This window comes from Pagrus pagrus (assembly GCF_965226575.1).
Source record: "Pagrus pagrus genome assembly, chromosome: 19".
NCBI classification, from domain to species: Eukaryota; Metazoa; Chordata; class Actinopteri; order Spariformes; family Sparidae; genus Pagrus; species Pagrus pagrus.
In genome coordinates this window covers 22,753,043-22,761,941 of record NC_140203.1, presented here as the reverse complement: position 1 = coordinate 22,761,941, position 8,899 = coordinate 22,753,043, and the positions used below count along the sequence as shown (strand labels likewise).

At 41.7% G+C, this 8,899-nt stretch overlaps 1 long non-coding RNA gene across 1 annotated transcript; it reads left to right on the top strand.

Annotated features, from left to right (window-relative positions):
* The first annotated feature begins 1,232 nt into the window (after window positions 1-1,232).
* LOC311274988 lies at window positions 1,233-5,289 on the top strand. Its single transcript, XR_014624803.1, has 4 exons — window positions 1,233-2,488; window positions 2,914-3,019; window positions 3,806-3,876; window positions 4,307-5,289. It is a non-coding gene; the product is annotated as an uncharacterized lncRNA (long non-coding RNA).
* The last annotated feature ends 3,610 nt before the right edge of the window (window positions 5,290-8,899 follow it).

The window sequence follows — 8,899 nt, the reverse complement described above, 5'->3', positions numbered from 1 at the left end:
CTTGGCCTGCATCCAAAAGCTACATCTTACTTATCATTCTGTCTGACTACCAGGCCCAAAGGGAATTTGCAGATTACAGTTTTCATTGATGATCCAGAATGAAAATGAGCTAAATTCAGTAGAATGTTTTTTTGCTGCTTGTTAATGTGATGGACAATGTTCATTTACCATAACAAAGGTAGTTTTGAGCATAAATAAGCACACATATTACAGTGAAACACACTAAAATCACCTCAAGCAGGCTGAAATAAATACTTAGCAGTCACTTTCGGTGATATCATCTCAAATTAAAAGGTTGAAATAAAATCTGCTAAGAATTTACAATTTTTGGCAAAGTCAACCAACCTAAAATGTAGGACATGTGGCTTCCAAAATGCAAGGTTCAATGTGGAGAAGCGAGAGAGCAAAAATTAATGGGAACCTGCAAAGACAGCAAAAGAGAAAACATGACATTCATCAATAATACTTTTACAGATGCTCCAGAACACTGAAGTGCATCTGCTTGAAATTCAAAACTATTTGGATATTTGAAATATCCTCATAACTGTCCTACAAAATTCATTTTGTCAAAAGATAACAAATGACTCAGTGAGTTATGTGACTGAGTGAATGACTGAGTTTTACCTTGTTTTGTACTAGTCTTGGTGTCTACAGTTGAACTTGACAATCAGCATCATCTTCATGTTGTTTTCAGTCAGGCACCGTCTGCACTGTGTTAGCAACATTGTGTTGTTGGAGAAAAGTCTCTACATCCACTGAGGTAGGAGGGAGGCCGAGGTACAGAGCTGCTATCAAGGCAAGAGTGGGCATCCTGTCCTCCCTGAAGGTCCAACACTGCACAGGACTGACCTCCACAGTGCCACTATCGTCAGCGTGAATGTAGCGGTGCCATTCCTCAGCTGACACCTGGGTAAAGGCAGCTGTGGTCTGGACATAATCATCAGTGCTCTTTCTAAGCCCAGTCACCTTTGCTGGATCAAACACTGGAAGGGATTTGAAGAGCTCCGAGAAGGGATGCCTTTCCATCACAGCCTGCAGCTCTGCAGAACATTCAGCAAAGGCCTGCTGGAAGAGTTGAGAGAAGGCAAACCCCGGTGACAGATGGCGGCAGAGGAGGGTCTGGATGTGTCAAGGTGGCCAAGATCTCAGTAGTGTGCTCGTCAATGAAGGTAGCATGAGCTTATATGATGTGTATTGTTGTATGTGTATCCTTCCTCTTAGGTCCCGGAGAACCTTAGAAGACAATGGTAAGTTGGGTATAAGATAAGTCATGTAGAGATGTCAATGTTCTCCTTCAGGTATCACATAGCATCAATCCAGCAGCACCATCTGGTCAGGACAGCAAAAAACTGTCATGACAGGTGGCAAGCCTAGAGCCTGCATGTAGGCTCCAGGAGACGCTGGAGGGGCTTACAGAACAGCTTCTTCACAAGGCTACACCACTGATTAATGTCCTCAAAGGTGTCGGGAAAGACCTCTAGCACCAAGCTGAACAGATGTGCCAAGCATGTGATGTGTTCGGCATCTGGAAAGAGGTCTTGCAGAACTGCGGAGGGCTTTCTTCATGTAGCTTGCTGAGTCTGTGACAAAAGCCCAGACATCAGTTGATGTTTTAAGCGATGACTACCTGGGACACAGTGGCGAAGTTTACTCGATCTAAGGCTAGAGGAGGTTTGCCCACAGGCTGCACAGGCCACAGCGACCACAGGCACCTGTTGTCTCATCCAGTATAACACAGATGGCTTTTCCCTTCACTGCATGTTGATTGCTTCCACATAACGAGGGAACAGCTCCACCAGTGCTCTTCTTTGTTCAATACGCTGATTCCCTTCAACTCCAATCCAGTTCAAGACTCTGGGGCTTGCCTGGACGGCAGTGAAGGAAGCTACTCCTTCCTACGTCCAAACCAGGGTCAAACCATCTCGTGCAACAGTGGTAAATGTGGTAATGTTTGCTCATCTCAGTCAAGACACGTTTCTGTCCTGGCCTCACAGTGATGGAACAAACTCTGCATTAAGGTCAAGGCAGGCAAACACAATAGCTGAATTTAACTTGATTAGGAATTGGCAAATAAGGGTTGTGCAGAGAAAGCATTTTCAAATACCGATGAGACTTTTTTGATGAGCAACAACTAGCTAATCATTGGATTTCTTTTGCAGGGCAATCTTTGGCAATCTTGCTTGTCTGCCAGAATCTCAACCCCATTTTGGGAAGGAGAACAAGACTTATTTGTTTTTCTGTTGGCTTCTGTTTTCTCTGTTGCACTCAATTCTAAATGAAACAACCTCTGCTGCTGTTCAGTTTTCCAGTGAAATTACATTTACTTAATTGCTTTTAGCCTTTGTATCGAAGGGACAGGTATAAGAGTCAGACAGGAAAGAGGGTGAGAGAGGGGGGATGCCAGGCAGCAAAGGGCCACAAGCCAGAATCTTAACCCAGGACGCTGCTGAGGACTCAACCTCCATTCCAGGGTCACATGCTCTACCAGGTGAGCTATACAGAAGCCCTTTACATCCTTTCACTTCAACCAGACTCAGTTAATTACAGTCTATCTATCACTTACAATTTAATTTCACAATTTTGACCTCATTCTGTAATCATGGTGAATACTGCTGAGTTATCACTTCCATTGTTACCATGGCCATCACCTTAATTACAAACCCTAATCACCAACATCCACACCTGATTTGATTTCAGATCATCAACTGGTGTGAGCCTTGTTATGTTGGACATATTTATTAAAGGACACACTGCTCACAAACAATCATTTATACTTAACCTGTTCTTCTCAGTAGACGGCTCTTTTGTTTCTGTAGCAATGAAACTCTTGATGTTTTTACCAATGTTTCTGAATCATATTTGTGGAACAACAGAACAGACAGGTTATAGCGTCATTCTTCTATGATTTCTCAGTAAAAAAAAAAGCCATAATGATAGAGGATGAGCTGACTCCTTCATGGCCGACACATCACTTTAACAAAGCCTGAGTTGCAAACTGGAGGTGTGGCGTTTGAAAGATGTGGGTATTTCCTTCATTCCGTCATGATCTTCTTGCCAGAAATGCATTAAGCTTCACGCCAATACATCACACACCACCAACTATGACGGCGAAACTGGATCACATTTTGCGAGGAGAAAATGTTTTCTGGTTTTCCCTCTGATGTCCTTTGACTGCTCTGCCTCATCTCTCTGAGATTTACAGAGTTTCCTGATGGACAGGTAGCTTTATATAAGGGCTGTCACCCCATCAGATTTTCATAAAATGGTTATTGTGATCAAAAGAATTCAATATTCTCACAATGTCTATAGAGATTTTGAAAAAAAAAAATGAGTCAAATCTATCTTTAACTGTATTGTGTTTTGTCTTTTTATTGTCTAATTAATAATACTTACAAAAGTAGGGAGGTGGAGAGAGTCTGCATCACCCTAACTGTACTTAAGTGTACCAAAAGAGCATTTACACTTAATGAATAGTTAAAAGGCAGCCGAATTAACTGATAACCAAAGAGCCAAAAGCCCAAACATCTGCCATCAATACAGTGGCAACAGAAACATAATCACTTGCAGGGAGCATGGCACAGAGAGTCAGGGTGTGAGACTGCCACAGGCCAACAGCTAACCACTCTGATGTGCTGTGATGCGCTAACCTTTAGCAATGTCGTGCTTTTCTTTCTTTCTCCACTGACTCGAACAGCGTTAGTTCACCTGTTTTTCAATCGCCTCTTTGACAATGCCTTACAGCCACAATAACTTAGCTTTCATAACACAATTAAGACCTTAATGCAACATTTCTATAATTTTCTAGGTAGCAAACTGGCTGACTCTCTCTGCCATGGTGAAATCTGCAGGAAAGCCGAGGCGAAGGTGGGTGAACAGGTGGGTGGTATCTCCCCCTTTTGCAGTTATTGGGTGTTTTGCCATGTCTGTTGGCTTTTGTTGGGCAGTAGTAAATCAATTAATAGTAGCCACACACTTAAACTATCAAAGTTGATGTAACACTAGGTTTTCCTCCTCTGACATGACAAAAAATATTTTCTCTTGCAATACTAAGAACCAGTATAAGAGTCACTATATTGTTTATAGGCCCACACTAAATGTTGGCTGCCCCTCCTGTATCTTATATCCAAAGTTGTTAAATTAAAGTCTATCAAATGTATAATATTTTTCTCATTACCGTTTAACCATCATAGACTCTTTATAGGCCTTTAATCATTGTTTATTATGTCTAGACTTAACTGAAAACATGCTTTCTCATCAGCTGACACACTTGACTGGCATTCACATGGACACGTTATTTTCCTCTCAGGAATTCTTCCCTCCTGGCGACCCGGAGAGTCTCCTCCGTGCTCACGGGATGACCGATACCTGATCCCGTCCAGGAACCTCCGAGATCTTCTTCCCAGCCAAAACGAACGCTCTGTTTAATGAATAAATAACGGTACGTCCCGGTATGCTGGATCACAGGCAAACATGTTTTGAGTTAGTTCTCTGCAGGAAGAGGCGACACAGATACTGCCGTGGAAATACGATGAGAGCAGGAATAACATTCACGGGGAAGAGAACATCAGAGCTGGTTTGGTGGAGCCCTCGCTCACATCGATACAAAAGGCAGGGTGTGTATTTGATGTGGAATCAAACTGAGAGGAGTGGGTTCGGTTCAAATGGATGAGTGTGCAGGAAGTGGTCACTGGTGGAGAATTGGACTGATGACTTACAGATATTCAACATATACTGCGCCATGTACAGAAAAACTCAAGCATGTGAAAAGAATTCCTTCCATTATACCTCATGTCATGGTCATGGTTGCTGTTGAGCAAAAAACATGTATCTCCAGATTTGATATATTTTAAATTACTGTACGGGTTGACAGTTTGGATGTATCACACAGAATCTGAACACAGCGTTGGAGGCAGGGCTCCGTTCATTCTGATGAAAGTTGCTCAGTGGAGCATAAGGCCAAAAAAATGGACTTCCTAGATTTAAAACGACCCTGATGTTCTGCACAGCTTCCACACTGCAGGCACCACAGAGCGACGCACCAGAGACCTTTGCCTCCCGTGCAGCTAACTTCCGGTTTTGCCCTCCACTAACTTGAATGTGGATAGAATGATTAAAATCGTGTGGCTCCTCTTGGCTTTCCATCACTATTGGACCGATTGGATCAAATTCTGATACCTAAAAAGAGTGATTTATCAGGGGCTGTGACGTTAAATAAAGTGTGTCTATCATTTTACAGCTGCTTCTTCCACAATGTAAGCCTATGGGAAAAAGTATTTTTGGGCCACAAAAAAGAACAATAATAAAAAGAACATGTTGTCATGAAAGGTACAGAATGTTATCCTTATAGCTGTTGTGTGTTATGTGAGTTATTTTCTTAATAAACTAAGTGTTCAGTAGCTCTATACTGAAACAATAATCACTGTTATATACTGTTTGGTTGTAACTCATGTCTCTCCTCCACCTGCTCATGCAGCAAAAGAGAAAAGAAAGAGGCTTTAAGAGGTAACATGTAATGTATGAAGATTGTTTTTATATGTTTATTGAGTGGTTTATTGTCTATAAATCACTCTAATTCACATGAAACGTATTGTCTTGACAGACATATTTGGCTGATATTTTTCACTTCTGCTGCCTTCCTCAGGATCATCTGTAATGGCAGTGATTTTGGTGATGTCTGGCAGCTTTTGTTCACTCACTACGGAGCAGTTACGTCCCTTCATCCCTCTTTACCGTCCACAGCGCCTATTGTCAGATTTCTGTTCTCTCTTTAATCCAGCGGTGACATCTGTTACTTTCAGATGTGACAGTTTTGGCCCCCAACCATGACGAGCTGTGGTCCTTTCTCTTGTAATAATCTGAGGTTATTAGTTTTCTTAGCTGACAGTGTGACCTCCAGAAGTCTCCCTGGTCACACTGGTTTCATGCCCCTCTTTTTGTGATCCAAAGACTCACTACAATAACAACAACAATTTGGCTCGAGGAGTAAGAAGCATTAGATCTCCTCCAGCATTCCTGACCTCACATACGTGACAACAACAGTTTTACTCACACTGGCAACTTTTTTGCTTTAACATCCCTTTCACTCTGCTGTTTTGTCTGCCACCCACACTAAATCTAAGGTTACTATTGAGTTGTATTTTACATAAACCTTGGATAAAATCAAATCTTTGATAAGCTATTCAGGATATAAAGTAAGTGACTTCCACTGCTCTGACTGTGCTCTGACTCTTAAGTTCAATGCTTTGTCTCCTTCAAGTATTTTGCAGTACAATATATTTCCCTCAGTTTTCAGGAGACTTGCAGACGTTTGGTTTCAGATGAAAAACGCCCTCCACTGACTCGCTTTGAACGTTCCCAGTGTGCTGAGTGATCTGACCTGTTTAGATGTCTACATATTGGATCTATGTATGTGTTTTGGAACAGAAGTCTCGAGGTTCTCAGATGAAATATTTTGTTTTGTTGAGGAGGTTCATGCATGAGCAGAAGCCCCAGGGGTCCTCTCATTCAATCGGCCCCGCTCCTCATGTCACGACCCCGCTGTGACCCTCATCACTTCTCACTTCCCGCTCCGCATTTTCCCACCAACATAATAACACACTCCTGATGGCCTCAGAGGCCTTTTTGATACGACCGCCGCCACCTTATTTAATCTAAACTCAACAGAGAGCCATAGGTCAAAGTCGTTCAAATGTGTTTTCCTACTTGTCCTTTTCAAAATAAACTCCTCCCTGCTGTTTTAGTGATACAATGAGGAGAATAAAAAGGAAGGCTTGTTCTCGGATAAAAAATGTGTGTTCAAGCAGAGACATTGTTTAAACTGCAGGTGAAATGTGTTTATAGGTCAGTTCAGAGGTTCCTTTTGGAGTGACAACCTTGTCAAATAAACACCACGCTAAGTGTTAGCGCTTGTTCCCCCATTTCCCCGCAAAAGTCAAACATGCCACGGTCATATTTTATGCTACCAGCATGCACCTCTCAGGAGAGTTTGTCGTACATGTGAAACTGAATTTTAATGACTGCTCATGAAACATATTTCCTGGAAGAAAAAGGCTGAATAAGAGCTTTGTTTTAATGAAGCGGTGTATAATTTAAATGGCTGAGAAATTTCATCTTAACCATAAAGCAAAGAGAGACTAAAGCTCAAGAGATGCACATAACATGTCCCCAGATATGCATTTTAGGCCACCATACATCTGTGAGTAATGTGCTGCCTCCACAGGGTTTATCACACGGACTCTAAGGACTTTTTTCTCCCACAGTATTTATTGCCCTTTTGCATTATTCATAGAAGTGTTGTCATGTTGAAATATACAAATAAAAGTGTAGTCCTTGTAGACATTATCATACATGTTCTTATTCTGTATGTGCATAATATCAGGGCTACAGGGTCGACTTAAAGGACGTCTTCCTCTCCTTATTTTTAAACATGGTTCTATGGATTAGCGCTGTTGGTCAGTCCACCACTAGCTTAGCAACTAATGGACAAGACAACTTTTTTACTTATCGAGTGAAATATCTCGACATCTATTGGATGGATTGGGACAACATGTTGTAGACATGCTCCCCCTAGGATGAATTTTCCTGTTCCCATCATGAGGTTAGCATTTTTATCCCAGATGTACCAACACAACCTTTAACATTCCCGTCATCCTCAATTATCCGTTGTGTTAAGAGCAAATGCTAGCGTGCTAACAAGCTAAACTAAGATGGTAAACATGACAAACATTACACTACTCACACATCAACATGGTTAGCATTGTCACTGTAAGCATGTCATAATGTTAACGGTGATCATTTAGCTCAAATGACAGCTGTGTTGACGTACAGCCTCAAAGAGCCGTTAGCATGTTTGTAGCCTTAGACATGAGCAGCTAACGTAGCAACAAGACTGTCAAAAAAAGAGCCATTATCTGAACTGCTTGCAAGGTTACTTGGCATATTCAGGTTCCCAGAGGATGATTCTTCTATGAATTTGGCAATTCCATTGACATGTACTGTAGCACCGTTCTCAGGGGACTGCCAGTTGTTGCTTTGTTTTATGGATTCATGGTCTCCAGAGGAGCAATCCGAGTGATTCCCCCCCAAATATTTTATTAACCGACCCCATGACCTTTCCTATAGTGTCAGATTTTTTAAATACACATACCAGAGATCAGCTGTTTAACAATTAATAAATAACCAAGACTGGTTTGAACATATTATTAGATTAAATGCTCTGGTACAATGTTTTTGTTTGTGCAGTTTCAAGCTCAATGTAATCAGTCTAACCACAGTTAAGATAAAGGTCGATGTAGCTTGTTTTCAAACATGCGGGTTATCTAAAGTGCTTTAATCAAGCGGCGGTGACCAACTGTGTGATTGCTGGTGTTGTTGTTGTTGTCGTTGGCACCGTTGGCTCTCCTTCTCCACTTCTTCCAGACCTGGATCTATATTTAGAGAACAGGGCTGTGGTAATGGGATGATAAATGGACTCAGGGAGGCCTAATTTCATGGGGCAGGAAATCACTGGAGAAAAGCTAAACTGTAGAGGTTGTAATTATCCTCAGGGAGAGATCAGTCACATACTACAATACAGGAAATGGATGTTTCATGATTCATGGTGAAGTAACATGTTGTACATTCAATCTTCCACGGTGATACCACCTTCACGTGCCTGCGCCCCTGTGTGTGCTTTCAGTGGGATGTTTTCTTTTTTTTCTTTAAGTGATATACTATTCTAATGACCTCATCTCATTCTGCTTCTCAGGAGACACTGGCTGTTGGTCACTCACCACTGTTTCCTCTGCAGCTGCAGCCTCGCTGCATGACGTACATGCATATTTAATGTTATATGTAAACAGCGTTTGGGGTGATATATTGCCCGATACATGTTGTTCTTTTGAATCGTGTGAGATTATTT